We start from the raw sequence: 27,720 nt of genomic DNA on the forward strand, positions 1-27,720 counted from the left end.
TTTTTTAAATCCAAGATTTCCAACTCTGAATTTATGGAGTGATAGATTTCCATGTTTGAAAAAAAAAACAATTGAAGAGGAGAGGTTCATTTGGAGATCTGTAGCCTTGGAGCTTGGCATGACTGAAGCATGGAGCTGCCATGTGGGGTTGTTAAAACTGTATTCAGCATTCAAGGTGTAAAGGCTAACAGCACACTGGAAGTGACACTGGAGGGAGTGGCAGATACAGAAGATGACAAATCCGGTGCTGGGAATGTGCTCAAGGTCCCTTTTCTTTCTTTCTGACTGTTACTGACTTTCCCTGTCCCACACAAGAGAGGAAGCAAATGCTGCAGAAGTCCTTCAAAAACTTGTTGGTGGGGAATTTCAGGCAGGTGCCTGATATGAGGCAGGAACATTAAAAAGGGGCTACTTGAAAAACAGCTGTGATCTGTGATTGCAGTGGGGAGCATAGCAGGGCCCAGAGCTCTGGGCTGCAACTCCTGACTGCCAACACCTTGATCTGCTGACTGCCTGGTACAAGAGGCAGGAGGGCAAGCTGAATAGTATGCCAAGAAAGAAATAAAAAAGACATGAGAACGATATTAGGTAATAAAGCACCAAGACCAGGTGGGTCAGCAGATGATTTTGGAGGATATTCTCAGATAAATTACATGCAATTTTAAGTGAGGTTTCTTAATGCACATTGGGAACAAGATGTTTTTCCCTAACTTAATTTATTCATCCAGGAAGGAAGACAAGGAAGTTTAGACTGTATAAATCTATTTCATTTTCTTGCATTGATTGCAATAACTTTAAAAGCTAATCACTATTAGATTAGGGGCCAACCTTACAGTGTTTGCTCAGGACCAGTTTGCTGGAAGCAACTGCTTAGTGGATCACAGCATAAAGAGAATGCATCACCTCTGCTATAGGATTACAGTTTGATCATATCTCAGCAGGGGATTCAGTTTATCTGAATAACCACACACTCATTTGTTCCTTCTCTCCGCAATTCCGAGCATAGAACTTGTCTTCTGTATCAGCCACTCCCTCCAGTGTCATTTCCAGTGTTAGCCTTGCAGCTTGAATGCTGAAAGCAGTTTCAACAACCCCACATGACAGTTCCATGTTTCAGTCATGCTGAGTTCCATATCTACAAGGCTACAAGCCTGTGAGAGCTGCAGTGCCCTTCTCCAGTGCTGCTCTGTGAAACGCAGCACAGCTGCACTGTGCCTTGCACAATAACTAATGGTATACTGTTTAGAGGTTTCCATTTTGTGGACTGTGCCATCCAAATGTGGACTTCTGTCTGAAGACATAATGTATGTGCACATGCCATTATGTGACAGATGTAGTTCCGATAATCCATAGGCCTTACAAAAGTCAGATAGAAGTCTAACCTGGACACATCCAGGGTTGAGTATTTCTGCTCCACAGGGAGAAAGATGCGCTATGTGCAGAGCTGTTTCTCTGTTGTGCTTGGCAGCAATCTCATCTGCAGATGGGGAGTGCTTTTTTGATGAGGTGTTTATATCCTTATGACCGGCTCCAAAATAACACTCAAAGTCCTCTGAAGCTTTATCTTTTTATTATTATTATTTTATGTGATTATTGTGTTTGTGGCTTTATCAAAGATATTAACAACATTTTCAGTTTTACTGCAGTAAGTTTGAAGTGAGAGCAACTCCATCACAGCCAGCAAAGTCCGTATGATCTCAGCAGGACTTTGTCTTCCCCTGAGGTTCTATACATGCCATGAATGTCACAGAAAAGTATACTGCGAGGTTTTCTAAACCTTAACATGTATTTCTGAACTTTAACAGAAAATATTTCTTGTATGCCTCCTGTTGTTAAGACAGACTCTTAGTTTCTTAACAGTACTTCTCACCGGCCTTGGAGCTAAATAAAAACTACTACTGCAATTTTAAGTGACCACAGTAAGACTTCCCCTTCTGCAGCAATTTGTCTCTGAGGACATCTCAACACATTAAGTTTTTGGGGAATTACATGTTTCTTCAAAAACCCGGGAGTCTATTTTTTAAGCAGTTTCTACTTTTACAAGACATCAGATCTCAACTCTAGGACAGGTTTGGGATAAAACAGACTCTAAGGCTAGGGTTATTCTGGAGGGAAATTTGTGTGTGAAAGAAGAAAAGAGCTTCTGTTGTTTGTCAGTCCATTGGCAACTGTCTAGAGCTATTCATATTTCTTTGTGGTTATAGTTTCCAGGAGTCAATATGATAAAATACCTCTAGCACAATTTTTTTTTGTTGTTTTTTTTTTAATCATTATTTTTTTCCTCTTTTCTCGGATTGTTGTGTTGTGTTTTCCTCAGTAGGTGGCAAACTTCACAAGCTGTAGCTGGTGGGATATGTTTGGCACTCCTGTGCAGTACAATTAAAAGCTTGCCTTGGACCTCATCCAAATAAAATTTTCTTTATTTCATTTGCAGAAAGGATCCATTATTGTTCCTAATTTAATCATTTTCCTTTCTGAGCTGATCTGGGTTATAGCCACTGTAGTGGAGTATTTACTTTCTGTGCACGGTGTTTTTTGAGCTCGATGAACAAACAAGGGAAAATGACCTTCAGCCATTGAAAACAAAAACCTCACATCAGCTCCATCCATGAGACACAAGCCTGGTTTGTTGATACTACAGAATTGTTATTAGTAACATAAGAAAAGAGCACCACCTTTTTTTTTTTTAATTAATATTCCTTGGTGCTGCTATTTGTTTATTATCATCATTAAGTGTGGGCAGAGCTCTTGGCACAACACCGAGAGAAGGGTGACCTTCAAGAAAGCTTAAGAGCTCCCTCCAACATATAACTAAAATGATTCCTGAGTTTAGCAACCACATAATCTAATTTCCAGTATGCAAACAAAGTGAGCAGCTGAGCGTTATACAAAGCAGGACTGGCTGTGAGACTTCAGCATATTTTCTTTTCTCCCCTGGACTGGTGGCACTCAGCTTCGGTGGATCTTGCAAGGGAAACAAGACAAATTAAATACACTTAATTTGCAGAGTATTTATTATACAGAACTGTAGAACTTCTCACAGTAAGAAGAGGGAGAGAAGAATAGTGGAGAAACAAGTATGGAGAACAACAGGTAGGTTTTTAACAGCAGATTCAAAAAGAACTGGGAAGTAATTGGGATGACAATTCAGCTGAAACAGTTTTTGCAGCTGTTTGTTCGGTTTATTTTTAAAGATACTGAATTTAGACAAAGAACAAAGCCCCTTTATTGAACAGCAAGTAAATCCTGTAGGGGAGTGTTTCTTGTGAAAGAGGGGTTGCATGCTTGTTAACAAAAATGAAGCATGCTGACAGGGAAGAGTGAAACTAGTTGGACTGTTACGATTCTGTGGTTTGAATGGGGATATGCTCCTCTGAGTATCATGACTATAAGTTGTGCATCCAGGTGCAGGTTGTTTGACTGTTCTGTGCCTCTGTTTATTTGCACTGCCTGCCACAAGGTCTAGAAACAATAGTAGGCTTGTTTTAAAATCTAACATCTGTTCGTTGAGCTTGATGGTCAAATTCTGCAGGATTCATTTAATCTGGTGAAACCATATTGGCTTGCTGTGAAAGAATTATGTTAATTCTCATAATCCTTGGACCAAATCTTTATTCCCATTTGGACCATTTCCTTGGATTTCATCATTTCATCTCCCATCTGCATCCTCTACAAATCTGCTAATATGGTCACTTGGTATGATCATTTTCTCAATGATTTTTTCCCTTTTCTTATCTTCTCACTTCTGCTATCCATATCCTCTTGATCTGCATCTCCCCATCGAATTTGTTCCGCCTGCCTGACCTTGTGTTCTTCCTAATCCTAGTGGTCTCCAAGGTTTGAAGCGAGATTTCCTCTTACTGTGCTGACCCTATTGCTCCCTTCTCGTTTTATCCATGTGGTCTCTGCATGCATGCACCTCAGGTTTTCATTCATGCCCCCTGTTTCTGATCAGCAGCCATCTCTCCTTGGGGCAAGGTGGCTCCTAAGAAAGCTAATCAAAACAGGAGGAACTTGTAGTCTTCTTGGGCACAGTCATAATAAACACTGGAGCTGAAATGAGAGACTCAGGCAGTCAAGACTTTCAGTAATAGAAGGCATGGCCCAGATTAGAGAAACTTTACTGAATGTGGGAATTTAAATCTAGAGCAGCACTAGGAGGAAAATATTCCTCTCCTTATACACAGAGAATGGAAAAAATGTGCTGAAATGGTGGTGCTTCAGATCTGCTTCTGGCTAGCATTGTAAGAAGAAAAAAAAAACTTGAACCTTAGCTGAGGGAAAAGCACAAAGCAGAGGTGGTTCCTCCATACAATATTTTATCTGATCTGCAAGTAGCTGGGACACCAAAATAAGTGGGAAACTGTGACGTTCTGGGTAAGTCCTTGCAAATAGTTGAAGAAGAAGACTGAAGAAGGGGATCCACCACCTCTAACATGGCTGATGCAGTCAGTTTGTGAGGGGAGATGATGAAGCTAACTAGAGGCATGAGGAAAAGCACCACGGAAGGGAGACAGTTGAAAAAAAATGCAATTTGGGATGAAATACAGGGAAGGGTGGAAGCAGAGTGAGGCACATGTGGCCAGCTGAGTGCAGAGAGCTGGCAAGGATGCACACCCATTGTGGAGAACACGCTGAGGAGAAATGTCCCCTTTGGGAAGTTGAGCAGAAAGTATCTTCAGAAATATAGTATGATACACAGGGTGGAAGAAGATGGTAAAGATGGCAGGAGCAGGAGAGAAACTAAAAAGCTTAAAATGTTTGCCTCAGGCTTTAGCTCAAGCATTGTTACCTGGCCATTGACGCTCTGCCAAAAGAGCTCTGTTTCTTTTCCTGGACTCAAAGATGGTGACCTCACAATTGCTTGCTGGTGTAGCAGAAAGCCTGGCCCCTAAAGTCCTCTGAGATAGCCATGGTGACACAAGGCATGCAGGGCTCAGCTCAACTACCTCCATCACAGTAGTTGCATCAGGCTGTGCATGTGGTGTGAAGCAGTGGGTTGAAGGGAGGTGAGGAGGTCCTGTGCGAACACTTCAGTCATGGCACAGCAGTACATCTGAGCACTGATGGCCCATGTCCCCTGCTGTGTGGGAGAGCTGGGCTCTAGAGGTCTACTTTTGCCTCCTTTCACATACAACTGCTTGATGGACTCTAAAAGTCTAAGAAATGAGAGAGAAATCCTCTTGGGAGATTATTGTTGGTAAAAGTACTGTTGATTTTTGTGCCTTCGCTGAACAGAGGGTGATTTTTTTCCCCAAATATTAGCCAACAATACAAAATGGCCATTCTGAGTCCAATTCAGGTGTCTGCTCAGTTGCATGGCCTCCAAAACATCTTCATCAGTAGTGTTCATCAGCTGGCCCAGTCTATGCATCTAGACAGTGTCTTGTTGAGGATTGCCATTTCAAGAAAAGTGTTTTAAAGCATTCCTGAAGATGGCAACATGGGGCCAAATACACTGCAAGAGGAAAATAGTTACTTTTCCCCTTTATATGACCAAAAAGCTAACAAAGGAATAATAACAATCAATAATGGAGTAAGTATCATAAAGACATGGGGTACTAGTGAGAAGGAAAAGAAAAAGGAACATAAAAATTTAATGTGCTGAGACAACCAGTACCTTACAGAGAGCAGATTGGCTGGGTCTCCCACTGCATGTCACACTGACTTTTACAGATCCAGTCCCCTGCTTCCCCAACACGTGCCTGGCAGTGGAACAAATTGAAGCAATATTCACTGCCTTACCAAGTCAGGATCAGCTCCCTTTCTACCCTGTCATAGATAAGTTGGGTTGTTTACCACATTTGAGAAAGTTTCAGATAAGATGAGTGTTTGACTCCATTCTGAGCAACCTGGCAGGTTCTTCAGGATGGCAAAACTGAGACTGAAACTTAGCTGAAGCTAAATCATTCAGTTGCTTTTCTGTGCAGAATGATGAATTGTTTGGGAGATGCATTTGAGGTATTTGGAGACTCCTGACAACTTTTGACTTTGGAGTGCCCAAACTCAAGGCATTTCTCACTCTGCTATGCAAGTGGAAGTTGCAGAAAGTTTCACTCCTGAGGACTGAAGTTCCAGTGGCAGGCAAGAAGTTTTATTGCTAGTGAACCCCTTTTTGCGAGATGATGGCAAACTTGTGATAACAGTGCACCAGTTCTTCCCAGAGATGCATGCAGGCATGTCAAGAACAGCAAATCATGTGAAAACAAAAGGAACACACACACACATACACACACACACACACAAAATGACCACCATTCCTATTTGCATGAAATATGGTAAAAATTACAATGAGAAGGCATATGGATCAGTTTCAGTTATTACATTGCTGGACTTCTGGGATGAAGTTCAGCAAGAACAAGTGCCGGGTCCTGCACTGTGGCCACAACAACCCCAGGCAGTGCTACAGGCTTGGAGCACAGTGTCTGTCTGGAAGACTGTAGAAGTGGACTTGGGGGTATTGGTCAGTTTTGGGCCCCTCACTACAAGAAAGACATTGAAGCCCTGGAGCATGTCCAGAGAAGGGCAACGAAACTGGTGAGGGGTCTGGAGCACAAGACTAATGAGGAGCAGCTGAGGGAGCTGGGATTGTTCAGTTTGGAGAAGAGGAGGCTCAGGGATGACCTTATACTCTCTTCAACTTCCTGAAGGGAGGTCGTGGTGAGGTGGGAGTTGGCCTTTTCTCCCATGTAACTAGCAGTAGAGCTAGAGGGAATGTCCTCAAGTTGCACCAGGGGAGACTCAGGCTAGATATTAGGAAATACTACTTGTCTGAAAGAGTGGTCAGGTGCTGGAATGGGCTGTCCAGAGAGGCAGGGAGTCACCATAACTGGAGGTGTTCAAGAAAGGTTTAAATGTTGTACTGAGGAAATGGTCAGACTGCATGATTTTAGCAGTCTTTTCCAACTTTAGTGATTTCATGATTCTGTGATGCTATAGCTGTCAAAGAGAGATCTTTTCATGTTTGCACCTTGGCTGTCCTTCATGGAATTATTATCTGAGTTGACTCGAACAACAGGATTATTTTTGGATCGTTCCCCTTGGACATTCTAGTGCATCAGTAGGACAATAGCTATAGAAGCTCTTTCCCTGGGTAATCTACATAGTTTTATGTAAGTTCTCAGAAATGAGGCAGAGGAATCTGGAATATACAATCATCTCATTTCCACAATGAGAAGCAAGCCTTGCTTCCAGAGATCAAAAGTGGCCCACTGTCCAAGCTATTTATAGGCTTTGCCTACTGAATGTTTCCTTCTTGCCATTTTACAGGAGCAAAGGTTAAGTGTTAATAAAGTGCAGGGAAGCTCGGGGGACTGGAATACTAATCTTAGATAGAGTCTGGAGTTCTTCCACCTCTCTTTAGTCAGCGGTTGCACTGGGGCAAGTTATTTCTTGCATTTCTTTTCCTTTATTTGTCAAATCAGGTTATTTGTTATCTCTCTGTAGTCTTACTTTTTGAAATATTTTATGCAAACTAAAGATATATTTTCTTTGTTTAGGACAATCATATCTACATACAGAGATTTACTCCTCTCGTATTTCACAAATCAGAGTAAATTAATATATTATTCAGAACAACTGATTCCTCTCTCACAAAACAAACAAACAAACAAACAAAACAACCAAAAAGTGCCCCTTCTTTTCATGACATAAATCTTTCATAAAAGGTTCCCTGGTACAGAATAGAGATGAGTTTTCTTACTGTGAAATAGCTTAGGATGGCCCGGTTTCTGGTTTAGCTGTATGCTAACAGAATAGTAAGGATGAGTTCCTTAAGAAACTCTTAACTCACCATCATTCTAGGGACTCCATTTCCAGCACTTAGCATCTTTTCTCCTGTTCTAAATCCAGGATTTATCCTTCTTTCTAATGATTTCTTTTCCACTTCAATGCACAAGGAATGGAATGTAGGAAAAAATGACCTGAATTGTTCAGTTACTTAGTGGACTCTCCAGGTTTTTGACATTATTCTTGACTGTATTAGTCTTTCCCTCATGTAAACTTTTGTTGCTTGCAGAAATGAGTGGGTGTTTTACCTGTTCTGGTTGTTAACTTTGGCACCTGGTGATGGTGAACAAGAAAGTACATGCTCACTCTTTGCTGAGAACTCCCCTCTAAGCCCTGAATTGTACTTCAGAAAAACTGCCTGTTCTTCCCATTCAATTGCTTGATCAATTAAAATTGGATTAGTCACCAATTCTATCTGTTGTAACGCAATGTTTTTTGGCATGCCTGTTGATTCTTGGTTGATGAAGTGAGGGTAGTAAATATAACAGCCTTCTCAGGCTCCTCTGGATCAAGTTTGCTCCCAGAAAAGTAACATCTACCTTCTTTCCCATTTTTCATTTTGCTAGTCTAGGGAGGGCTTTGACTTCCTCCTCTTTTGTCCCTTGCATTCTTTTCTTTTTGTCCATGGAGTACCATAGTACTTAGCAGACCGCAGACACACATGATTCCTTCATAGTCATTGTAATCATTTTATCTTTGTCTTTGGCCATTCTGGTATACGTGAATGTCTTCTTACACCCTTGTAACCCCATTCCTGTATTTTTCATCTCCCTTCTTCTCTAGTTTTTCTCTTCAATGCATTACATTTAACCATATCCCCCAGTTTTAATGCTCTTCGGCAGTGCTGTCTGCTTTCTTTCAATCCCAAGTGGAACTTACAGGCTTGCTTTGATACCTTTCTTTTTTTTTTTTTCTCCATACAATCATATCTCCATGTTTAACAAAGCCAATCTCATGCACAGAATGCCTCCTTATTGTAATTGTTAGTCATCTCTTCATTCTCCAGAAACTCATCCATAAGCACCATTGTATACCATTGCCTTCAGTAAAAGCAGTAAAATGTTAAGGTACTCCCAGGGCCATTCCTCTGCTTTGACAGTTCATGAGTGAATTACCATGTACTTTTTCTGCTTTCGCTAGACTCTTTTCTAATTCTTGCCTCCATTCTGCTTCAGCTTTTGTGGCCTGTAAAATATTCAGTAACAAAAGTGATGTGTCTGCTTTGTAAGAGGACTCTGGTCCCAGGATTAGAAAAGAGCTCAAATATCCACTTTGCAGAGCTCATCTAAAACCAACTAATATTTTACCTGGAAGGCCTGAACAACACTCCCATGATCTAGGCATTTCAAAATCTTTTGCTATGCTTTTAGATTCCTCACTGTAATTTATACTTTGAAGAATACCTTGGGGTTCAGTCCCACTAGGTACCAATTACTCAGAATTCTCTTCAAAATGCATTCTCTTACTTCTTGATGATGTCATTGTCTTTTTTACTGCTAATGAGTTACTTCACTGCATGATGCTTCAATTTCCTTTTAAATACTTTTAAAAAAATATATTTATTTATATATATATTTTATGTAGAAATTATGGACTTTTTACTAATAGAAGCAGATTATTTTCCCTATTTTTTGTAATATGTCATTTTGTATGCAGTATCATATTTTCTGCTTTTAGGTAGACCTTATATTCTTGATGTTAGTTCAGTAGGAAAAATCGCAAAGATTACCTTCTTCAAAGGTAATGATCTGAACCTTGCAATGATTCAGGAGAATTAACCACTTTGACTTAATGGCACACTGCACCCAAAGTTTGTTTACTGGACTGGATATAAAAAGACTTCTCATTTTATCCTAACTTTGAGGTACTTGTGGGCATAGAGCAGCTTTTAGGTTCACACCTCAATCAATTTGTCTGTTTCATGGACTTTTAACTCTGGGTTTCAAACTACAGGGGCGTTGACATTTGCTCCTGCAAAGTTATTATAGATGTGTACCACCCACTCTCAAACCTGGGTATTTTCCTTTCATCTTAAGGAAATCTCTTTAAAACCCATTCATCTCCAAACATTTTAAGGAGGTAAGTAAGGGTCTGAAAAAATGGACACAAATTCTGCTGTTTTGAAACATTCCAGGCTTTCACTCCTTTCACAGATCCAATTCTGCTATCATTCATGAGCGCTACAATTCTGCTGTCTTGAACTGTGGTAATGCAGATATGATTTCAGCTTGTTCAAAGCTTGACATAGGGGCCCAAACAAAGAAAACTTCACTTTTTCCCCCCCCAGTAAGTAGGGAAAGCAACAGGGACATGAAAGGGTACATGCTGTGAGCCACAATCTTTTTTTTTTTTCTTTTCTAAAAAGCAGTCTCTTAACAGAACAGCCTTGCTTTTATTTACAGTGTTGCTGTTATTTACTGTTATTTACTGCTTCACTGATTGCAGAAACTACTTGCAGAGTTCCTTGGCCAGTCATTCATAAACTGTCAGATTAGCAAACAACAGCTTTAGTTTTGTAAGCAAGCACAAAGTAAATGTACCACTGATTGATTTACTGCCTTTCATCTTGATCCTCAGTTTCAAGAAATAATTTCCATTTAGATTTGAATGAAAATACACCACCAGTGGTAGTTATGACACCTCCATGTGCTGAGAGAAAAGTGCACCTTATTTTTGCTTTTGTAGATGGCAAAACATTGCAATGAAAAATACTAGGTGTTCCAGTGCACAGATGGAGCAACTGAGGTGCCATAAGGAATGAGAAGAGAAGGCTGGGGTCCAGCAGCCATCTTCACACAGCTGTCTTCTAGTCATGCCCACAACACCCAGCAGAGCATGAGGCAGTTGCAGTGGAGGGCTTAACAGCTTAACAAAGCTAGGTTAACTTTGGGTTTTCAGCTCTTTTGTGCAATGTGATATTTATTTTTGTAACCCTTCAGATTCATGCCCAAGGGATATCTTTCCAGCTTCCACCAGAGCTTGCACATTGTTGTAGTTTCTCACAGCTGTGGTGAGGGAAATGGAGCATCTGCCTTAAGCTAGAGATTCTATGTATTCATTTAAAATCCTTAGCGAAGCTTCTTCACTGTTTGAAAGCTGTTTTGTTTTAACACCATATAAATGTAAACTCATTGAAAAACTTTTAAAAGTCTGATCTTTAGCTCTTCAAATTTTACAATATTGAAAACTTGGAACGTTTTAAAACATCAGGAAGTGTTCTTCTGTATGTTCTGCAGCGTTTGTGAGCCAAAACAGCTTCACAAGGCATGTTCTTTAACAGGTAATGCCGGCCATGTTTTTTAACCAAGCATCCAGCAGAAGACCACACAAGGAGCTCAGCATCAATCTGATGGGCAAGCCCTTAGTGATCTCCTAAAAGCTAGTGAGACCTCAGAACTAATGCTGACTGGAGAAAAGTCCTGTGAGTACTTAATTGTCAGAGAATTCAGCTCGGGCCCATATCTCTGTCTATGTACAGATGTAAAATTTGATATTAGCTGAGCTCAGCTGGCTGCTGTGCCATGATACTTTTGTAATAGCTGCCCATGTGTGTTGTGGCGATGGGGATTGAGTTGGGGCACCACTGGGCTGAGAAACCTACAGAGGAGTGCATGGTGGCTGCAGTGGCTGCAGTGGTGCAGGCCCATCAGTTATCTGAATCCTGCAGTGCGTCCCCGCAAATAGTGAGGCTGTGTGCATTTTTTTTTATGCGTGTCTTAGCAGTATCACATGTATTTGAGCATTTACAATATTTGTAACTATTTGAGTAAGTCAGCTGAGGTTAATTCTCTCGTAAGTTTTCACCTGTGAATGTCTTAAACCAACTGTGTTGTTTGGGGTAGGAACTACCCTGTGACATTCTTCAGAGTAATCTTATTTTAGACATCTCTCAGAAGTTCTCATGTGTTGTGTTCTGCTGACCGTGCCTTTCATATCGATAATCCTCAAAACTGACCTATTACTGGGGGAAGTGTCACAACTTCAGAGTAGCAACCTGCAGTTTTCCATGTGAAAATTAAGCATGCATCCTGTCCCTTGCTGTGACATTCCTGGGATTTATGACTCTATTCTTTTTCTCAGTTGGATCTGGTCACATTTTGGGAATTTAAAGCAGAAAAGCACAACTACAGCAACACACTGCTTATATTAATGAAATTTGCCTATGCTTTGTAGTTACTGTGAATGTCTTAGTTGGCTGCTCTTCATCCATTAGCGATAGAAGTGCACCTATCAGGTAAAGAAACTGTTTGAAAGGCACATGGCCATTCACTTATAAGCTGGGAGGCTAACCAATAATATTTTATCTGCCTGAGGGACTTGATTATTGAATTTTCTCCTTGAGAGACCAGGCAAAATCAATTTCCAGAAAATCCGTAATGGAATCAGGAATCCTAAGGGATTTATAAGGAATGTTACTAAATAGATCTATATTCCCATAAATGTCAGTGCTTCTCCACCAGTTGGGCATGTGCTAGCTATTGTTTTCAGTTTCTCTGTGCTGTCTTTTTTCAACATAAATTCTGTAAAGAAACTCAGTTTTCTGCTGCTGAGTTGCATTCTTCTGTGTTCACCTTTGCAGGACTTCTCTTAATCAATCCTTATGGTCTTCATTAGGATTATTTAGACCATTTGAAATAATTATTTTTTAATCAGTAATTGTTAGAATATACATGGTTAGTCATGGAAATACCCAAGGAACAGAGCCAATAATTGATAATTTTAACGAATGCTTTGTATTAGGGGGTCACTACTTAAAAATCAGACCCATTCAGCCCTTTCTACTGGAAGAAATTGCAGAACTTGTAATTGTGCAGTCATTAAATGGTATTTCCTTGATTGGCCCCGTCTTACTTTCAACTCTAGAAAGTTACTGCAAAAAAGCACTACAATTTCAGTTTCACAAATAACCACTTGTCAGATGAGGTCTTTGCTGGAGCTCTGCCTTACCAGCAAACCTTAATGAAGCAAAATGTTTCAGTGTTATCATCATCTTTATTTTGGCCAGTGTATTTTACTATGTACTTGCCATGGAGGAGGAACATACACTCACTTACTACAGATAGAATGTAGAATAAAGTCTTTGTAGGCTTTAATTGCTATAGATTTTTGACCTCCTACCCTTAAAATGCCTTAACGTTTCCTGAGATCTAATATAAAAGCCAGAATTTACAGACTGCAAGCCCTGTGTTTAGACAGGTTTCGTCTGGTTCATCAGTTAGTCTTCATTTTCTTCTTGTCATAATTGTGTTTTTTATTACGAGGTTACAGATCAATTCTCAGTCTCAGCAAGACTTGCAGCACTCACTCCTACTCCTGCTGTCGGGGTCCATATGTACTTAGTGACATACCTTCTTGTGGGAAGAGTGGAGGAGGAGGCATGTCAGTGTTTATTCTTTCACTAGGGCATGCAGGTGTAACATTCCCCATTTTGCCAGTTCCAGCCTTGTTACACCTTCTGTGGGAGTTCTCACTGTGTTGATTGAATCCATGATAGGAAACCATGCAACTGTACTGTAATCTTGTTGGGACTCACTCCTCAAGTGATTAATTCTGTACTGTGCAGTGCAGCTTGGCACTCCAACAGACGAATTCTTGCAGAAATTTAGTGAACCTGTCGTAATTCAGTTTTTGTGGGCAAGGTATAATACATTAGTCTCACCACCACCTCACCACTGCCTTTTCACTGCAGATGTTTTCAGTGTGCATTAACAGCTTAAGAAGATAACATGACAACTGGAGTTTTTGGACAGGAATTTTCAGAACTGGATTTCCAACAACAATTTCTTATTTGTTTCTCAGCAAGTCTGGGATTGAACTGCAGTAGGTCTTTAGCATTACCTTTTATTTGCAGTCTGGATTATGACCACACTCTGGAAAAGTTCAGAAATATTCAAGGCAATGAACTATTTTGTGATTACAAAAATCACTGTGGTTTGGATCTATGACGAGAAAAATATCATCCTTAGGTAGTACTGAGTTCTATTTAAAACCAAGTTTGGACCTGCCCACAAAATAAAGGAGTGAAGTGAATGTTCCAGAAATCTTCTCTAGCACTTGATACCTGCATCTTTTATATTTATATACATTTATATACAAGCATTGGCCCAAAGTCTGTGGTTCTGGCAGATGTGCATGTCCTCAGACATGTCACATGGCGAGCAGAGAAAAGAGATGCTTCTACAAGTGGTATGAAAAACATGTATTAATTTTCGCTGTTATATTTGTTGGTCAATTTGCTTTCTCTTATGATGACTTTAATATCTATCTTTTGACAGTAAGTAGCAGCTGGAGTGTAAAGACAAGCAGATTAAGAAAAAATGGACATTTTTTTTTCTCTAAATACAAATTGAAAAGGGGAGTGACCAGATGTACATTGCCAAAGGCAGCTACATTTTCTCTTCTAATCTAGAATGCATTTTTTTTTCTTGCATTCCTCTTTTTATTTTTAAATCAATTAGTTCCAGAGATTAGAGAAGGCTCTTGAGTTCTCTGATGGAAATTTCCTGCAACTGGGCAATGACATGTTTGTGTAACTTTATTTTTATCATCTCCAGATGTAAAATGTTCATGTTAAAATGAAAAGGGTTTTTCAGAAAATAATACTGACAGAGAAAGTTGCTATTTTCTATTCCAAATATAACACTGGCACTAATAAAAAAGGAACAAAAACTTTGTTGCTTATGGCTTTATATGGAGCTTCTTTTTCTTCCTCTTAAAGCCATATTTTTCAAAAAAAGCCTGCAAAAATATAATGAAGTTACATGGATCTAAACTGGATGAAGTCAGGGCCTACATCCCAGCTTCTATCTCCAACAATGCTAATAGTGGATGAGGACTTTGGCAGATTTTATCTAATGAGTTTGAAATCTTCTGTAAATTTCTCAGTCAGACTACAGTTTTGTTAGGATGCTGAGTCCCTGTCACTGCGTTTTGGCCCTTTCTGATTCTGAGTTTAAATTATTGGTATTTTCTTTTGCAATGCTGCTTGCTTTGCAAAGGTCCTTTTGCTCTGTCCTTTGAGCACAACACACTGAAGAGCAGATTGTTAATGTGCTCAAACTCTGCTTATGGAGTTGCATTACAGTGGTGGGTTTTGTTAGGATTGATGCTTTTGTCTGAATTGGAAGTCCTGTACAACTTACGCTGCTTTTCTCTAATGGTGGACAGGAGGCAAGACTTCCTACTTGTATGCTTGCAGGCTATATATGGACAATGGTGGAGAATTCAAGCTGTTATTTAGTAGCTCTCAAAGGCAAAGTGGTTATGTGGTCCCATCTGGAGTATTGTGTACAGGACTGGAGCACCCAGCATAAAAAAGATGTGCAGCTGTTCAGGTGGATCCAGAGGAGGGCCAAAAGGATGCTCAGAGAGCTGGAGCACCTCTCTGATGAAAAAAGGCTGAGGAAGCTGGGCTTGTTCATCCTAGAGAAGGCTCTGGTAGGACCTCATTATGTCCTTCCAGTACTTGAAAGTAGCTTCTAAATAGGAAAGATATTGACTTTTTACATGGTCTGATAGTGGTAGGACAAGGGGAAATGGTTTTAAACTGAAGGAGGGGAGATTTAGGTTTGATGTTAGGAGGAAATTTTTTACTCAGAGAGTGGTGAGGTGCTGGAACAGGCTGCCTAGGGAGGCTGTGGGTGCCCCATCTCTGAGGTGTTCAAGGCCAGGTTGGATGGGGCCATTGGCAGCCTGAGCTGGTGGGAGGTATCCCTTCCATCAACAGGAGGTTGGAACTAGATTGTCAATAAAGTCCCTTCCAACACGAGTCATTCTATGAATCTATTATGTGTACTACTTCCAAACAACCAGTGTATGTGCTGGGTCCTGTCTTACCAGATTCAGAATGTTGAGAAGGTATGGAAATGTGCACTGAAAGGCTAGGGTGATGCTGGCAGTAGGCCTTTCTACTTGGTCAAATGCTCTGGTAAGTTTACTTACTGCCTCTCCCCCCATCCCCACCTTCACAATGGCCTGCATTTAGGCAGGTAAACTGCTTCTGTCCCATCCTCCTCTTTTCCCAGCCCCACTCTTGGACCACTTTGGTGACCCCGTGAGAAAGGGGCTATCTGCTACAACCATACCCGTGGGAAGGGCCAAGGTACACATTTGTAACATAAGGTCCTGCATGATGCAACTCTGACATTTCTTTCCCTTAACTAAATGGAAGATATTCTAGTAGGTCCTTGGGTGGAGTGAAAAGGAGAAAGAAGGTTTAACCCCACCTTGACAGCTTTTGAACACTGTGGAATGTTTGGAAGAAGGACTGGATCCCTGGATGAAAAAAATGCCCTTGCTCCAGTATTTGTATAGCAGGAGCTCTGAAATTATGTTCGTATCTTGTTCTTGTGTTATGCCACACACATGCTAGGGGTGCTGTGATGCTAGGGAAATGCGTAATCAGAAACCAAATGGAGGTTTTTGTTCTGTTTTGTTTTACTTTGCTTTGTTTTACTTTCTGTGAACAATAAAGACTGGAAAAATTTATCTAGAAAGGGAGGGTATGGCTCACTGCAGTAAAAGTGTGTGGCTCATTGCAATAACATCCTTTTCTTTAGCTGTATTTTTCAGTTTCCAGAACTTTGGGGGTTGTTTTAGCTCTTTCCAGTTAAGATATTGCCCTCTGCCCTTCATCAAATGAAGTTGCTTCAGGTTTAATGTTCTCTCTCTGATATGCTTCTCCAACTTTTTTGACTATGAAAGCCATATGTTCCCTGTCATACAGAGCCAAGCTGACTGCTAAGTGTCCTGGAGCTTGTGAGATTCTGTGTCTCTGGAGATGTTTTCCTTTTTCATCTTTTCTATATCTGCTTGTCTCTTGCAGAGACCTGGCTATAACTCACAGCTGTTTCCATGAAGGGAAATAATGCAACTGGAATTTCATCTTCAGCTACTCTGGGAATAAATCAAATCCGGGGCCCCTTTATCTGCTCAGCCTCATGAATGCTGATACTGACACAGAACAAATTGCCTTGCCACTCCACTGGACAAGTGGTGAGCAGCAGTGGGAACCTGATACAGTGTTGTGCAGCCCAAGCTTGAAATCTCTTTAGTATGTATGAATGGGGAAGAAGATATAGCCCTTAAAGATAGTTTATTACTATATCAGGTTTACGTTATGTGTTCTTAAAATTTCGTTCCTTATACATTTGGAAGAGGAAAAATTAAATACAACCATTCACAGAATGTGTGTGTTGATCTTCAGGATACAAAATACGGTGTTTTCTCAGGGTATTTTTTAATTATTAATGAGAAGTACATGTCAAAACTTTCAAAAGCTAACAAGTTTTACCATTAAAATGGGTAGCATTTCTTATTGTTCATTTTAAAAGAATGCAATTTTGGATTAGAATGAATCAGACTAGACAAAACTCTGGAAACCTCAAATTGTTTTAGTTCAAGAATAAATACATTTTTTTGACAGCCAGTTACTGTCAGCTTTTCTACACCTGACAGAAACTATCTGTAGTACTATGTAAAGCCCATGAACCATATCCTCACTGAAAATGAGACCCCAGATAGGTGAAGGACTTGTGCAGCTTTGTGGGGAGGAATGTGGCCCCTGTGCTTGTTCCTGAATGATGATCTTTTCAGGGTAGGAAGACCTTTTAAGCTTTAGTGGACTAAAAATGCAATGTGTGGAGGTACAATGAAAATCATTTGCTTGTGAAATGACTCCCTTGGCCTGGAATGCAGCTGTAGCCTCTGGAATGGACAGGAAGCTCTCAAAAGGAGAAGAGATGCTGATTTATTTCCTGACCTGTGACCTTGCTGACTCTGTGCCCTGTAATGCAGATACTACTGGGGAAAGCACGTCCTCCAACATCTCTGATTTGGATCATGAATCTCCAACCCCCCTGCCACATGCAGGGCCACCAACCTCCACTTCTAATACTAGACCAGGCTGCCCAAGGCCCCATCCAGTCTGCCCTTGAACACCTTCAGGGAAGGAGCATCCATAACCTCTGTAGGCAGCCTGTTCCAGCACCTCACCACTCTCTCTGTAAAGAATTTCCCCCTGACATCCAACCTAAATCTCCCCTCCCTCAACTTTAAACCATTTCCCCTTGTCCTGCAGTTATCAACCCTTTCAAGGAGTTGATTCCTCTCCTGTTTGCAGGCTCCCTTTAGGTACTGAAAGGCTGCAATGAGGTCACCCTGAAGCCTTCTTTTCTCCAGGCTGAACAAGCCCAGCTCCCTCAGCCTGTCTTTGTAGGGGAGGTGCTCCAGCCCTCTGGTCATCTTTGTGGCCCTCCTCTGGACCCTCTCCAACAGCTCCACATCTTTCCTGTACTGGGGGTCCCAGACCTGGATGCAGTACTCCAGATGGGGCCTGACTAGGGCAGAGTAGAGGGGAACAGTCACCTCCCTGTCCCTGCTGGCCACCCCTCTAGTGATGGAGCCCAGGATACCATTTGCTTTCTGAGCTGCAAGAGTACACTGCTGGCTCATGTTAAGCTTTTCATCTATCAAGACCCCCAGGTCCTTCTCTGCAGGGCTGCTCTCAAGGGTCGCTCCTTCCAGTCTATATGGATACCTGGGATTCCTCCAGCCCAAGTGCAAACCTTGCACTTTGCTGTGTTGAACCTCATCAGGTTCACCCAGGCCCACCTTTCCAGCCTATTGAGGTCTCTCTGAGTGGCATCCCTTCCTTTCACTGTGTCAACACCACCACTCAGCTTGGTGTTATCAGCAAATTTGCTGAGGGTGCACTTGATTCTCTCATCGATGTAATTGATAAAGATGTTAAAGAGCACGGTCCCAACACAGACCCCTGGGAGATGCCATTTGTTACAGGCATCCACCTGGACACAGAGTCATTGATGATCACCCTCTGTCTGCGGCCTTTCAACCGGTTTCTTATCCATCAAGTGGTTGACCCATCAAATCCACATCCCTCCAATTTGGAGATAAGGATGTGGTGGGGGACCATGGCAAAGGCCTTTCTCAAGTCCAGGTGAATGACATCGGTCACTTTTCCCTTGTCCACCGATGCCATCACTCTATCATAGAAGGCCACCAGATTGGTCAAGTGTGACCTTCCCCTGGGAAAGCCATGCTGGCAGTCTTGGATCACACGCTCATGATCACAGTCTGCATCAAAATGTAAATTGCTGTCCTCTAGAGATATAGGAATTGTAATAAGGAGATATGCCTACAGTAACTCTCCCCAGAGTGCAGGGGCTGCCCATGGCATTAGCAGGAAAATAGTATGCAACTCTCCCACCTCACTGACAAAAATGAACAACCTCACTGACAAGGCTACATAAGCTGAGTATAAGATACATTCATTGTCTCATATCATAATTCTGAATTAGTTGGGTTATACTGGGGCTTAGTGCAGCTCACTACCTCAAAACAACATGGTACATAAGTTATGTTTGTTAATCTGTATGTTTATGAACTCAGTTGGATAACTCTCCCCGCTATGGACCATCCCATATGTGATGTTAATGTCAAACACAGTGAACAGAACAATTTTCTATCATTTGAGAGTGGGTTGACAGATCCACCATGCAAGTGGTCATTATATTGTCCACCAATTGTCCCCCTGCTAAACAAAGAGCCGAGGCACTGGCAACCTCTCTGGCTAACCATGCTTTGTGAAGTCCAAGAGTAGGGCTTGTAGTAGCTGAGCCTCCTTACTAATTGATTCGATAGTATCTTGCCCACATATTGTCTCAGATAATATCACTTATTTCCTTCTATCCTCTGGGTTGGGGGCTACTTGGCTAGGGCGTTCTGAACAGCAACTCATAGAGTGACAACCCTATGTCTCCACTAGGTTTTGCCCTTATTTAGGTGAGGGCCAAAGACCGCAATCTGACCCAAGGTAAGTGAATTTGCCTCACCTGCTTTCAAAAATGTGTCTTTATTTCCCCATTTATTCATTTCACCTTTCCCAAACTTTGTGGATACCAGGAATTATGCAAGTCCTATTGTATCTACAGTGCAGTCACAATTTCCTGCAATACCTTCCCAGTGAAATGAGTTCTTCTATCTGAGTCTATTGCCTCTATTACTGTATCTGGGAATGATTTATTCTAGGAATATTTTTATGATGGAGTTGGATGCTGCTGAGGCTGCAGGAAATGCTTCTAGTCTCCCTGTAAGCTGGTACACTATCATTAAGAGGTACTTAAGTTGTGTTACCAAGATGTCTCTGGCATCTTGATAAAATCTACCTGGCATGACATGGCTGGAAGCATTGCATTGCCCAGGGTCTATCTCCTTTGCTGTTTGTTTTGTTTGTTTATTATTTACTTTAGCACATGCCTACTGGGTCATTTTCCTAGGGCAAATAGCCCTCTGGTAGCAAAGATTTTCATAAAGTCATCTGGCTAATCCTTTGAAACCACAGTGGCTTCCCTCATGAAGTTTCAGGGTCAATGCCTTGGGTAGCCATGTTTGCCATCTATGCTGAACCAGTTATTTCTCTCTTCTGCCCCAGTATTTGATAATCTCTAACTCCTCCAATGGGAAACACATTTCATTCAGCATGTCCAGGCCACTGGGAGTGAGGGGAGGATCTTAGATACTTCTGGCAAAAATGCTGCTTCTCTAGCTTCTTTGTCTGCCAACTGATCACCTATTCCTTCCTCTGAAAATCCTGTCTGATGTCCCCTGACATGTATTACAGCGATCTCTTGTGATAACTTCACCACCTTCAACAAGCGAGTAATTAAGCCCTCTTGGGCTAATGCTTTTTCTCTGCAAGTTAATAACCCTCTTATCTTTTGGCACTATTTGTCTTACACTTCTTAAAAAATAAACAAAATACTTTGGCTCTGTTGCGATTTGCCCAGCAAGTGGCAGAGAACCATGCTGTCATTTGCTCATTTTCCCCTTCCCAGAGGGATGGCAGAGAGAACTGAGGAAAAAAAAATTAATAGAATTCATGGACTGAGATAAAACTATTTAATAAGATAGAGAAAAGGAAAAGGATGATGGTTACGACCACATATATATGTGATTGTATAGAACAAGAAATGTGAAAGCAATAGATTATCACATCACCCAACAACTGATGCCCAGCTAACCAATTGAGCAGTAGAAGAGAGAGAGATGTATTCCCTCCCCCTTCCATATGGTGCAGAATACCTCTTTGGCAAGTTTATATCAGCTGTTCTAATTCTGTTCCCTCCCAGCTCCCAGCTTCTTCAGGCCTTTGCTGCAAAAGGCCATGTCTGTACAACACTGTTTAGCAGAAACTATAAACACTCATATGTTATCAACATTGTTTTTCTCCTAGAACCAAAACACTGAATCATAGCAGACATTGAAATTAATTCCATCCCTGCTGAAACTAAGACAGGCTCTTAAATCAGAACTGAATACAGAAATTTTATGGTCACATGTGTGGCCATATAAGCCTATAAACCTAGAAAACAAGTTCCCACATCTGTTAACAATGGCTGAATGAGGTGTACCCTTTCATCATTCCCACTGGCCCCTTGAATTACTAAAGAGGCACCTGAGAGTCATCAGCCCCCTCCCTGGAAAGGAATTTTAATGTGGATCGAGAGGCTGCAGTGGACTAGAAAATGTACCTCCTTCTGATCCATACCTGCCCTACAGCTTATCAGTTTCTATTCTGGTGGGTTCCTGAAACACAGTGATCCTTCTGACCCCCCCAAGAAATCCATTTGCATTAAGACTTCTTGACAAGAAAAGTCAAGAGACTTCTGGATCACCCTGTCTCTCCTGACAGTTTCTCAAATAATGTCCCCAACACTGATCCCTTCCTGACTTAAGCTGGGGAGATTCCCACCTCATTGTGGGGATGTTCAACTCCTCTTCTTTGGGATCTTACTGGTCCCTGCATCCTGTACCCCTGAGTGGGTAGGAACTGGGCCATCTCTCTAGCCTTTGTTTTTACTTTTCTTTGTTCTGTCTCATGTCTCTGACTATTCCAGAACTTTGACATCATTCCTGAAGTGCCTTCCAGGGGTATCAAAAAGTCTTCACCCCCCTTGCAGAGATGCTTGACTTGACATGCCCCAGGCGTCCTTACCTTTTTACTCTCTGTAGCCTCCATTTCAACTCAGTGCCCAGTGCCTGTTGAACAACAGCTTCTGGCAGACCCAAGGCTACTTACTCTTAATAAATATCAGTTTATGCAGTTATAACAGAACTATGTGTTCTGTATTCACATGCATGTTACTAGCACTCTTTAAGCCTGCCAGATATTTACTTATATTTATTTTAATCGCTGATAGCTTGTCCTTCCTTTTGTCATTTCACTAATGTGAGTTTACAGATCGGGCGAGTATTACCTTAACGTCTAGCTGAGAGCACAGCATGTCTTACTTTTGTTTCTGCTGGGCCTTTCTTTAGCATCATTCTGTGCATGAAGCACAGAATAAATATCACCCAGCCTTGCAGCACACAGGATTTTTCTAAGCACTTATGTGCTTGTTCAGGGCGGAACTTTAATTTAAAGTGCAGTTCACTGGAAATGATAAATGGGGCCTTGACTCAGTATTCTTTTTTGTCTACCTTGGGAGCTTAAGCATCTGTTAGAAGAAATGCAGGAATTTTGTGGGTTTTTTCCCTCTTCTCAGTATGCTGAGACTCACACCAGTGTGCCTAACACCACTTCTTTGTCAGTGCCACTAGACGCAGGCTTTTGCACCTACATCAGGAGAGCACAGCAAAAGAGCAGCATGGTAACAAGTGAGTACTTGAGAACAAGTACTTGGTCATCTTGAGAAAGCAGTTAGCTTTCACTAGAAAAAGCAGTTAAAGTTATATGAAGATATGATTTAATGGACATACCTGATATTTTTGAAATATCAGGCTTTGAAATCATCTGGGACTGACTGTAATTGCAATTTACCAGCCATCTGTGATAAGAGAGGATCTTGCTGCTGTTCTTTTGCTACATTAATCCAGGATCTGTGTTTTAGCTCGGGCCAGATAATGTAACTTTCCACATTTTGGGCTTCTGGCAGAATGTGTTTAGATTCCATTTCCACAAATATGTCTCACGGGAGGTGGCTATTGCAACCAGTACAATGTATGTAGATCACAGTCCTGGAGAGGCCCATCTATGGACATCTGTGTGATTTGAAAAATAGAAGGATTTTTTTGTACAACAGAAATTTAATATTTTTGTCACAGAAAACCAACTGGAAAAAAAAAAAGCAAGGATGAGTAGCACTGCTGCAAGTAAAACAGACACACGTCCCTGCCTGCATCTAGGTCTGTCCCCCTGCTTCCTTTGCTCTAACGTCCAGGGCGACTATAGAAATAATGAACTGAGTTTAGTTACTCCTCCAACTTGAAAAAAAGAAGGAATTACTGGTTTTGAAAAATAGACCTGTTGAATAGTTTAATGGCAGAATATGGTTCAGATATTTAGTCCACATCAAATTTAAGTCATTTGTTCTTTTTCTTCTTACGGAAACTGTGCATCTGCATTGAAATAACAGACCTGTCCATCCTATTTTATGGGAGGATAGATGCATCCCCTGTTTGAGAAAACAAAAGAAGACAGTAAACACTTACTTTATCATGCGACATATTCAACATTTCACTTAACCAGCTTTCTTTCTCCGAACAGCTGTATTCTAATTAAAGGAGTGTGTGCGTTCATGACCAGAAAAGGATATCTATGAAACAAAAGATTTGATAACATCATTATTACTTTGAGGTGGACTGAAATGTAATCCATAAAGGAGTCTTAAATTCATATTTTTACCTACATTTCAGCTTCCTGAGATTTTAAGTGCTGACTGTTCCTTCTCAGATTACCTCTTTGTTTGTAGAAGTATTCTTTGGTTGTTTTCTTTCTTAAAAGAATCAACAGAAGTGTTCTCTTGTCTTGTTTTGCTGAAGAGTTGTATCACTCAGGAGGAGACCCACATGTGTGCAGTCAGATCTTATTCTTCAACTGACAGCAAGATGTTTTGAAGGGTTAGCCAAACACGTACTACAAATCATGATAAAAAGCTACTAATTTATTTTTATTTTATTTTATTTTTTTAAAGCTGAACATTTCTCAAAAATCTGACGTGGTATCTTTTTTCCTTGAGTTTTTAGTTCCTTGACTATAGTGAAAAAATCACTTTGCCAGTTCCCTGTATATCTTAATTTTGTAAGAGCCAAAGTGTGATGTTCTGACCAATGAGAACATCTGTTGCAGGAGAGTTCTTTTAAGCCCAGTTTCTTCCTCTCTTACATGTTTGCACCTTTGCAGAGTTCCTTAAAAAAAAGCCATAATGTTGACCTTCCTGATTTTTATTTCCATATTTTTATTTTTATTTTTATTTTTATTTTTTTGCACCCCCTAAGCAAATAGGGGTGAAAGGGTGAGAACAAAGAAGTAGAGCAAATAAGGTTGTGAGCTAACAGAGAAGACACTACTTTGAACTCTGGCTAGTAATTAGCCCCTGAGCTCTCTCTGCTTATGACAAAAATACAGAAAACACTTTTCACGTGGGGAGGGGTTAGGTTTCTCCCAAAGTAAGCAACAGCTTGGATAGTGTACTTAGCACAGAGTTGTGAAGCTCATTTAGGAAAAAAAGTTATTCTTTGTAGGATGCAGAGTTAAGGCTGATTTCCTAAAAAGTGCTTGTTAGATTTTGAGTGATGCAGCAGATGTCAATGCTGCTTATGCTTACAGCTACTAGCCTGTGTTTTTCTCAAGGAAATTTCCTGCTTTGTCTTTCCTAGCCACCACAACCCCATGACTCCCCATTCTGAAATATTCTCTTCAGTATATTGTGCTCTGGCTGAGAATGGCAGATCTCCTAATCTTATGTTTGCTTCAGAGAGTGAAGAGTGATTGCTCACATTTGAGAAACAAAATACGTTGTGCAAAAGCAGCATGAATAGTTACTCTGGCAGTTGCTTTGTTTATGGAGGATGACATACATGCTCCACATCCTGTCATCTCCAGCATTTGGCAGTGCTCTTAGCAGGAACTTGTTTGGTTAATCCAGTGGGATGCAAACTTGGGGCCCCTTGCACTGCGTACATTCGGGAACTTATACTCTCATTTTCGAGGAATGCTGAAATAGATTTGGTTGCTTTAAACATATTTAAAGTCATTTTTTTATACGCAATTTACTCGTGTTTACATGAGATGTTATCTAGAGGACGCTAAGAATTTAAACTTCACTGCTCATTTATGCTTACCGGTAAAAGCTGATTGCAAACATCTGTTGTAAAATAAGTTCGGAAAGAGCTGACATTTCTGAGGAGAAGCCCTTGCCTGCCCAACCTCAGCCCAGAAGAATGAGTGAGCAGTGGAAATGCTGTCATGCTGCTGGGTCCTGTCTGAATAGCATAGTGGGGGATCCTAAACACATGGCGCAACATAGGAATTGACGTTTCTGTTTGACAGAAACTTGAAGTTGCACATAATTCTTGAATGCAATTAGCAATTTATTTGGCAGGGTTTGTGGCAGCAGTAGGACTGCTGCTTTGCTTGCAAAGCAAGGTACTGGTAATAATATTTCTGTTGAACTGTACAACAAGGCAAGGCTCGGATCCCCTGACCAACTCTGAATGGAGAGAAGCATATTTACTTCAGTGAGGCTACATGCAAGTGCAAAGATCTACCCAGACAACATCAGTTCATTAAAGGACTGAAGAACTGACACTTGGCATGCCCTGTCCTGGAGAAGAAACTCTTCAATTACTGTTTAAAATTGAAGTTTTCTAAACAGAAATATTTTAGTTTTAATATGCATTGATAGTAAGTGTTTTGAAAAGTACAGATAAGTAAAATATTGACTGTGAACTTGATGACAACTCTCTGCTGGTGTGACAGTGTCACCTGACATCCTGAACATGTGATGTCAACAAACTGGAGATGCCAGAAGTCTGCACCTCTGCAAATGTGGAGTCCTCAGTACAGGAACATGGACCCCCTGGAGTGTGTCCAGAGGTGGACAACAAAAATGATCCAAGGGATGGAACACATCTCCTACAAGGACAGACTGAATGAGTTGGGGCTGTTCAGCCTGCAGAACAGAAGGCTCCAGAGAGACCTGACAGCGGCTTTTTAGTATCTAAAGGGGAGCGACAGGAAAGAAGGGGACAGACTTCTTAGCAGAATCTGTGGTGATAGAACAAGGGGAAATAGTTTCAAACTAAAAGAGGGGAGATTTAGGTTGGATATAAGGAAAAAGTCTCTTACAGTGAGGGTGGTGAGGCACTGGGACATGTTGCCCAGACATGTGGTGGATGCACCATTGCTTGGGACATTCAAGATCAGGCTGGACCAGGCTCTGAGCACCCTAGTGTAGCTGTGGATGTCCCTGTTCACTGTAGTGGAGTTGGACTAGATGACTTCTAAGGGTTCCTTCCAACTCTAAGGATTCTATAAAGCAGATAAAACTGAAGGGAACTCACTATATGAAGTTCATGGGAAGAGGAAACTGCTAAATACTGTCAAGAGGTGATTTCAGAACTGACAGAAATAGGACTTCAGAGAATTATATTGGTGACATTTATGAAGATCAGGAATGAGAAAGCTGAGGCTGAATAGGACAATACAGCAGAGAAAGGACACCAACTTAAGATTTTCAAGAAACTGTAAACAAAAGCCTAAAATGTATTTTGGCTGAAGCTCTTGGTTCATATGTTGGTTAAAAAAAACATTGGTTAATCTACTTGATATGATTGTCCATTCTGTATTTAAGAGTGGGTATTAAAAGGCAAAATTTATGAAGCCTAAATAGAAAGACTGATCCTCATGGCAAAATCATTAATGTTATCACAACTCTCACTCGTTTAGTAGAGGGGGGTTCCTTACCCCAAACCTGAACAGAAAGTCTGCAGTTTTGTAGCTCGCCTTCTTCCTTGTCGATAGTATGAGCAAGTGTTAAGTGGCTCAGCTGTACAGCGGAGGAAGGACAAAGGGAGAGGCAGGTGGGATAGCAAGGGGGATTTTCTACCCAGCTCCAGATTATGTTAAGTATTAATGCCAATGTTTGTCTTACAGTGAGCACTAAGGTGTGGTTATGAACTTGCCATAAAATTTAAGTGATACTTATCACTGCAATTGGTTGGCTGTGCTTCCCTGAAGGCCAGAGAAATTTCACTTTGTTTTCTACTCCTGCAGGGCTGCTCTGGAGGGAAAGTCAATCCTACTTGGGAGATGCAATAGGAAAGTGAGAGGTCAAGTATGTAAAAGATGCATTTTAATACACTTTATTCAAAATTATGCTAATATACAGGAAATATGAGCTTATTTTTGTAGTATTGTTCTTCCTCTCCCTTCAGCAGCTTTTACTGATCTAAATCCAGGTGTGGGGCCTCCAACAAAAGAAAGACATGGAACTGCTGGAGTGAGTCCATAGGAGGGCCACCAAGATAAGGACTAGAATGCCTCTTCTGTGAAGAAAGGCTGAGGGAGTTGAGCTTGTTTAGCTTGCAAGAAAGAAAGCTCTGAGGAGACCTCATTATGGTCTTCAGTACTTGAAGGAAGCTTATAGATAGGAGGGAGGCCAACTCTTTACACTGTCTGATAGTGACAGGACAAAGAGGAATGATTTTAAACAAAAAGTGGGGAAATTTAATTTAGCTGTCAGGAATAAATTTGTTATTCAAGAGGGCAGTGAGTCCCTAGCACAGCTGCCAAGAAAAGCTGTGGTGCCTCACTCTTGGAGGTGCTCAAGGCCAGGTTGGATGGGGCCCTGGGCAGCCTGAGTTGGTGGCGGGCAGGGGATTGGAACTGGATGATCTTTAAGGTTCTTTCCAACCTAATTCATTCTATGATGGTAAGTGCAAGGCAGATTTACATCGTCTTTTCAGACAAGGTGTGAAAGCAAGATAGTGGTACTTGTGAGCTATTACCTGCATCAGCCACGAGCAAAAATACCTTTGCTTGTCTGCAAGGCTGAACTAAGTATTGTGTGAAGTTTAGCTACCACCTCAACTCTCTGTAGAAGTACTATGACGGAAGTACTACAACAGGCT

General features: G+C 41.1%; 1 long non-coding RNA gene across 1 annotated transcript in view; it reads left to right on the forward strand.

Annotated features, from left to right (window-relative positions):
• Positions 1 to 2,765: 2,765 nt before the first annotated feature.
• The window catches only part of LOC128089690 (uncharacterized), a 33,617-nt gene continuing 8,662 nt past the window's right edge, over positions 2,766 to 27,720 (forward strand). The window contains exon 1 of the long non-coding RNA XR_008210647.1: positions 2,766 to 3,093. This is a non-coding gene — a long non-coding RNA (uncharacterized LOC128089690). The remainder of the gene's footprint in view (positions 3,094 to 27,720) is intronic.

Source organism: Tympanuchus pallidicinctus, unplaced genomic scaffold (assembly GCF_026119805.1).
Source record: "Tympanuchus pallidicinctus isolate F22 unplaced genomic scaffold, pur_lepc_1.0 scaffold4, whole genome shotgun sequence".
In the NCBI taxonomy this organism is placed as follows: domain Eukaryota; kingdom Metazoa; phylum Chordata; class Aves; order Galliformes; family Phasianidae; genus Tympanuchus; species Tympanuchus pallidicinctus.